We start from the raw sequence: 7,721 nt of genomic DNA, 5'->3' as shown, positions 1-7,721 counted from the left end.
GCTGCCTAGAGCACCAGAAACTTAACTTGTCAGTCAAGACAAACATTTCCTTTACATATAAAAATGTTGAAGCAAATGATCAAAGTACAAGGTGCAACACACAAAAACGTAAACTGCATTCACAGAAGTTTGCATGTATATACAACCATATATACGTGAGTGTTAGTTTACATATGGATGTGTATAAAGATTGAAGTGAAGTGAAGGTATCAGTCACTCAGTGGTGTCCAGCTCTTTGCAATCCAATGGACTGTAGCCCTCCAGGTCCTCTGTCCATGGGATTTTCCAGGCAAGAATACTGGAGTGGGTTGCCATTCCCTTTTCCAGGGGATCTTCCTGACCCAGGGATCGAACCCGTCTCCTGCACTGCAGGCAGATTCTTTACCATCTGAGCCACCAGGGAAGCCTTGTATAAAGGCTAGATCATAAAAATGACTTCTCCCCCTCTTCTCTTAGAGAGTTAAGTCAGCTTTGCAAAAGTTTAAGAGAAGTCTAGGTCTGCCAACACTTTCAGCAGGCCCAGTAAATTTACATACTGATCTGGCCCTGCCCACATGAGAACTATCTACATATAAAGACTTGCTTCCTTTTTAATCTGTCTTTTACACACAGCTCTTACCACGGCTTCTATAAAACATTTGGGTAAGTTTATTTTATATCTTTAATGCGATACATTTACTTTCATCCTACCGTTTGATTCATTAAACTATATGGTTTAACTCTAAACTTTAATGACACTGATATTCTACATTTTATCTTTAAGGGTGTCCTTTAAATTTTCTTTTAAAGATGTTATTAGAAACCTCTATTTTAATCACTCAGGCTTTCACTGGCATTATCATATCCTGCTTTGTCTTTTGTATTCAATATCCTCTTTCTAAATTATGTAATTTGTGTTTATTTTTAATCCCTGCAGATAAAGCTCCTCTTCACCATATAAAGCAGATATAACCTGCCACTGGTTTAATATTTCTATAAATGAAAAAGGCAGTAGTTAAAAAATAGAAGGTCTTTTATGCATATACACAGACACACAGTCATCTGTGTTATGTATGTGCATAAACAGGTGTGAGTAAATCTCCATGATTAGTTACCCCAAGGATTAAAGTGATAAAGTATATTTTTACCTTATGGTCTTACATTGGTAACTAATATTTTGAGATACTTTACAGTGTATGTGTACAATGTATGTGTTACAGGTCTTTAGAATGAATTTTGTTTTAATCTCAAAATAATTCTATTACTTGCCACTTAAAGAATATTGTCATTGTTCATTCCACGTTTGATGTATTTATTTTCTAATAATAGCATATTTAAAATTGTTATTCAATCTGTACAAATGTCTTGAAAAGAATATGTAAGCCTAGATCCTGATCAAGAACTCATTTATATGTATGTGTGTATATGTATATATTTTTTTCTTTCCAAAAAGGATATAGGCTTCTCAGTCAGTATATCTGGGTTTAATCCTTGTTTTGGCACATATTAGCTGTGTGACCTCAACTAGTTGTCTAAAGAATATAGTAAGGTGATATGATAGGTCAATCGGATAACATATGGAGATATTTATGGATAAATATATGGATAAATGTGAGACATTTATTTGGACAACTGGCAGACAGTAAGTCTCCAATACAAATCAATGCTATTACTGTATCATCATTATAAGTTATAGATATTTGCTTACACATACAACCTAGAATTGCAATGCATATGATATTAAAAGTCTTTTCATTTGCTGAACTGTAAAGAAGCAAATCTCTACAAATTTTTATAGCTACATAGAATCCACGTATAGCTTCACATTTTAAAATTTAAATCTACCATATGATTTGATCTTCAGTTTAAGGATGTAGGCAGCCAGTATAGTTATTCTCTTTGACAAGAAAGGAAATCAGGAGTATAACTGTATACTGCCAGTTTACAAAACCTGTTATTATTAACAGAGCTGTGGTCAGAACATGGACCATGAGATTCCTTTTATAAAACTCTTAATATGCATCTGTCATCTGTGTTCTGGGCTACCCTGGTGACCCAGACAGCAAAGAATCTGTCTGCAATGTGGGAAAGCCAGGTTTGATCCTGGGTTGGGAAGATCCCCTTGAAAACGGAATAGCAACCCACTCCAATATTCCTGCCTGGAGAATTTCACAGCCAGAGGAGCCTGACTAGCTGCAGTCCATGGGGTTACAAAAGAGTCAGACACAATTGAGCAACTAACACTTACTTTTTACTTACAATTACTACACTTTATTCTTCCTCCTTTACTTCACAAATGATAAACTCCATGAATGAGGTTCTCTAGAAATCCTGTTTTAAAGGATTCTTTTGAAAATATACAAATGGAAGAAGAAAGCTTGTTTATTACTTTTCATATTCTTTGAGAAGGCCTTTCAAAACATGACACAATACTTAAAAGGAATCCCTGTGAAAGTTAATGGCATAAAAGTTAAAATTTTTCAGTAATTTAAAAATACTAAAAAAAAATTTAAATAGTCCAAACATTTTTTAACTGTCAAATTAATTAGACTGGCTATTTCCTTACTAATTAATAAGGAAGGGTAAAACCTACAGAGGGGAAAAAAGATGAACAAAATTATTATCACTAATATTTAAAACTGTAAATGCCAATACAGTTAAGAAAATAGGTTAAACGTCACTCAATTAAATACTTAACAATAAAATACATACTTGTTAAAAACAAAGTTCAGTATAAACCAGTGTGAGTTATGTATGGAGATAGGCATTTTCAAACATTGCTTTTATCTGTTTTAACTGAAATTTGGTAAAAACTCTCTATACCAAAAAAATTTATATATTTTCAATCCAAAAACTTTACTTTCTGGTGTTTACTAGCGCTCAAGTACACAAACAAAACTGCATAGACACAAATTTTTAGCATTATTTTTGTAAGATCAGAGAACTAGAAAAAACAAAAGTTACATTAAACATGATAATGGTCATTTAAAAGACATTCTACATTTATTATGGACTACTTTTCAATAATGGATAAAAAAAAAAAGAGTTAACACTATCCATGATATGAGAATATCTCTAAGGCACTTCATATTAAAGAAACAAGTTGCAAAAAGTGTGACTCAGTATATACTTCAATCCGTTGTTGTTTAGTCACTAATTTGTGTCTGACTCTTTGTGACCCCATGGGCTGGCTGTCCATGAGACTTTGCAGGGAAGAATACTGGAGTGGGTTGCTATGTCCTTCTTCAGAGGACCCTCCCAACCCAGGAATCAAGCCTGGACCTCCTTCCACAATTCCTGCATTGTAGGCGAGTTCTTTTACCGCGGGGCCACATACATATATTTGTGTGTGCATTATAAACTGACAAGTTATATGTATATAACTTTATATATGTTTATAACTTTATAACTATATATATGTCTATAACTTTATATATATATATACACACACATATATATATACACACACGCACTTTATATACATACACACATATATATATCCATATATATATAGATACACACACACATATATGTATTTAAAATTTATATAATTCCTAGGAGGATGTGGACATACTTGACATTGGTCACTTCTGAAGAACTGATTCGGTGATTAATACTTTTTTTCAACTTTTTTTTACTATTTTTATTTGTTTTTTTACTATTCCATATCACCTTAATATATTCTATAAGATAAACATTTTCCGATATCACGGTCTGTGCTAAGTCCTTCATATTACCACTCTTTATCTTTACAACTATCCTGAGAAGAAACTATTTCCACTACGACTGAGAGAGAGAAGGAGAGTAGTAGTAACAAGTCACACACTGTAGCAAGGGATGCATTCCAAATTTCACCTTATGTCCATTTACTTCCCTAGCACGGGCCCTTCATTTCAAGCATATTTGTGATATGACCTAGCATTATAATAACCTCTCATTTCAGGTCATTCTCATTACTTTCAACATATCACTGTAGTTATGATAACCATGTGGGTTTCCATTTATTCAACTGATTACCAGCTACCAGCCTGCTCTGTGCTCTGGGGCTTCAGCAGTGCACTAAACGGACAAGTTCCCCCTTCCCCTCACAATAGAGCTAACATTCTAACAGATGCAGAGATAAGACCAAAAAAGAAAAAAAAATCAGTCAAATGTAAGTCCGATGGAGATATGTAATCTCCAGGACACAGAGAAGAGGAGAAAATGGCCAGGGGCAAAAATGGAAAGGGAAGCATTTTGCTGGCTTGTAATCAGGCACCTGTCAAGTGCTACACACAACTTAATTAGTTCTTGTTATGATTCTTTAATTGAGTTTCCTCCATTTTTTTGATTAAGAAAATAAGTTATTTAATTCCAAATCCCCAGTCAGTAAAGCTAGTGGTGGTAATATCAGGAGTCAGTTATGTCTATCTGATTCCAAATTCTGAGTGGTCCTCCAAAAAAAATATAAAAAAGCGTTCCCAAAGCATTGTTCCTAAGCTGTCTTTGGCATATAAATAATTTTAGTTTTCCATTCTACTAAATTTGTCTAGTGCTTTGCAGCGGTCCCCAACCTTTTCGTCCCCTGCCACTCACCTCACACTGCACACCCCATTCCTAACAAGTCCCACACCTGTAGGTGGCCCAAGGGTTGGGGACCCCTGCAGTGGATTTACATAAGGTTAAGGTTTATCCTCATATAAAATGTACTGTTAGGTAGAAAGTTAGGCATGAGCAACAGAGGAGTGGTCTAGCTGAAAAAGTTTCAAGCTAAACTCTAAACCCCAGCTGACAGGCCTGGTAAGGCTGAGAAGAGTTCACAGATATGCTACAAAATAACCACAGAAACTTTTCCAACTCCACCCAGCCTATGTGCCCCAGGGCACAGTGGACACAAACTAATCACAGGGACTTCTCCTACCCCACCACATGCTTCCTTAATGCACAGCTGTGTCCTCGAGTATGGGGAAGACACGCACAATAGAGCCTGTTATGTAACTTGCAACTGTCAATCAAAAACGTCAGTCCACGCCTACCTTGCTGAATACACAAAAGCCCTGACTTGAAAAACCCTATCCCTCATCATTTCAGGCACTGCCTTTATTGGTTTGCCCTCTTCTCCTTTGAGGTGTTCTTTCTGTTTTCTTCAATAAACTTATTTCTGCTATGGGTAAGGCCTCAGATTCTTTTTTGTGTCTTCATCAAGAATCAAGGCCTGGGAGGATGGGTCCTCTTAGACTCTCCCTATTATCTGCTGACACATACCCTTCAAAATATTGTACGTACATAATCTTTTTAAAATGGAAACCTCAACATAAATTACTCAGAAATGATATGGCAATTTTCTGACTTACTGTTTCAGATGAGTATTTTGCTTAAAATATAAATATATGGTTGCAGATTTTACATAGCTCTGCATTTTCCAGGTCTTGTATGCTAAACTATTCAAGAACATTGTTTATGGGACTGAACACTTAAGAGCTGTCTCTGGAAATGGAAATATAACTCTTTGGGTTACTCACAGAAGCATGTGACATTTTTCTTTTCAGAGACAGAGAATTTGGATGGTATTAGGCTACTGATTGGGCTTCCCAGGTGGTGCTTGCAGTAAAGAACCAGCCTGCCAATGCAAGAGACCTAAGAGATACCAGTTCAGTCCCTGGGTCTGGAAGATCCCCTGGAGAAGGGCATGGCAGCCCCAGTATTCTTGCTTGGAGAATCCCTTGGACAAAGAAACCATGGGGTCATAGAGTGGGACACAACACGACTGAAGAGACTTAGCATGCACAGGCTACTGATTAAATGGTGATTCAAGGAACTTCAGTGTCAATTCAGGCATCTATTTATGTGTATTTTTCTGAATTATTTTCCTCTATTAGTGTTCATATTTTCATTATAATTTAACTAACCTTTCAATATACCTAAGATATGCCATTTTAAAATAGCAGCTGAAATTCTGTGTTAGTGGGCTAATATTGTGTGTGTATTGGTGTGTATGGTGTATCTGTGAAAATTAAGGCTGAGAAGGAAATGTATCAAAGCAGCTTAAATACAATAAAATAGACATTCTTAATCAAAATAATTGTTAAATTAGCCTTTATACTACCATCTTACTAATACAACAAAGATACAAGGTCTCAGTTTTAAGGAAATTATCTTTTTAAAATATGTAAACTTTCTGTAAGTTATTCTTAAATGAAAAGTATAATGAGCTTACACAGCCCACTTCTAGTTGAAGTGGTCTGACATTGGAAAAAACAATCCCAATATACATAATTTTTTTTATAACTTACTTTTACATAAAGCTGTCAGTCAAAATACCCTGGAAAAAGAAAGCAATTCTCCAGAAAAAAAGTGCTTTGGGTTCCTTCCCAGCTGTGTTGCACAGCTAGCAAATGCAAGGAGCCTACACACGGTTTAAATATGATCTAAAGAACTAAATTCATTTCTGCCTATTATTGTCAGGTTGTCTTTCAAGGCTGATTGAGAAGCATTTATTCAGCTGGTCTGTCTGTCAGATGAAAGCTTAACCTCTGAAGATTTTTATTTTGCTTGTATGATTGAGAATTTCTTTGTAAAAAATGTATTTTTCATATGGAGGGTCTTTTATTTCTCCCCAAGTGCAATGCCTTTTCAAGTTAACTTAAGAAAATACTTTTTATATTAAAATATCATCCTAAATAGTAATTCTATTTAAATGTTATTTAATAGTTGTTTTTTTATCTAAAAATCTGAGAGAAATAATATTTTTGGTTTTCATAGAAGAATTTTGCTGTGGTCATGAAACTTCTGTAAAACTAATAGGAAGTGACAAATGGTGGAAAAAATCCAGTTAGAAAAATAGGTTATTTCCTTTGTGACTGACAGTCTCCAATTATTTTCACAAGTGTTATGCACAACATTTTAGATTAATGCTGTATGGAAAAGTGCATTTTATTTAAACTTCATGAAATGAGTTCTGGAAGCTAAATCATACAGGGAAGTGAGACTCTGCTAATTCTCCCTAATCTGTACTTCTGATCCCCTGGACCTAATTTTGTTGTTTTTGTTCAGTTGCTTAGTTGTGTCCAACTCTTTGCGACCCCATGGACTGCAGTATGCCAAGCTTCCCTGTCCTTCACCATCTCCTGAAGCGTGCTCAAACTCATGTCCATTAAGTCAGTGACGCCATCCAACCATCTCCTCCTCTGCCTTCAATCTTTCCCAGCATCACGGACCCAGTTTATCATCTGGAATAACGACTGTGCAGTAAAACAGAGCATATTAGAGCCCACTCGGCAAGTTATTTCCTTATGTCTCTCTGGCCTCTGACTTATTTGGAAAAACGGTTTAAAAAATAAAAGTGCTGCAGAAGGATCTCAGATGGAGGTAATGGGTCATCACCAGAATAGAAAAACAGACCTTGAAAAACAATGTCAGTAAAAGGATGCAAGTTTCTTTCTTCTTCTCCTTTTTAAATTTCTCTTGCAACAGATCACTCACTGAGGCCTGATATTTTTTTAAGCATATTTAAACTCACTTTTTTTTTTTTTGTAATAAGGACTTCAGTGTAGAGTTTTTCTACAAAATAACATTTGGTCCTAAGAATAACTGTCTATTTAAATATTGGAGCATTTGTTTGAAAAATCCTTCTTAGCCTTTTTAAAAGTAAGTCATAATGATTGTTTTTAAATAAAAAGATTTCTGCTTCCCAAATAATAGGAGATGACACTACTATATAAATACTCTTAATGAGTTATAGAACAGCAGCAGCAAGCAGGACA

The 7,721-nt window shown here is 35.2% G+C and overlaps 1 long non-coding RNA gene across 1 annotated transcript; it reads left to right on the top strand.

The window, feature by feature from the left end:
• Positions 1-455: 455 nt before the first annotated feature.
• On the top strand, positions 456-5,781 carry LOC112586472. Its single transcript, XR_003110912.2, has 2 exons — positions 456-642; positions 5,508-5,781. It is a non-coding gene; the product is annotated as an uncharacterized LOC112586472 (long non-coding RNA).
• Positions 5,782-7,721: the final 1,940 nt, after the last annotated feature.

Source organism: Bubalus bubalis, chromosome 8 (genome assembly GCF_019923935.1).
Source record: "Bubalus bubalis isolate 160015118507 breed Murrah chromosome 8, NDDB_SH_1, whole genome shotgun sequence".
Classification (NCBI taxonomy): domain Eukaryota; kingdom Metazoa; phylum Chordata; class Mammalia; order Artiodactyla; family Bovidae; genus Bubalus; species Bubalus bubalis.
Note: the sequence above shows the minus strand (reverse complement) of the source record. Positions and strands in the feature narration are given on the sequence as shown.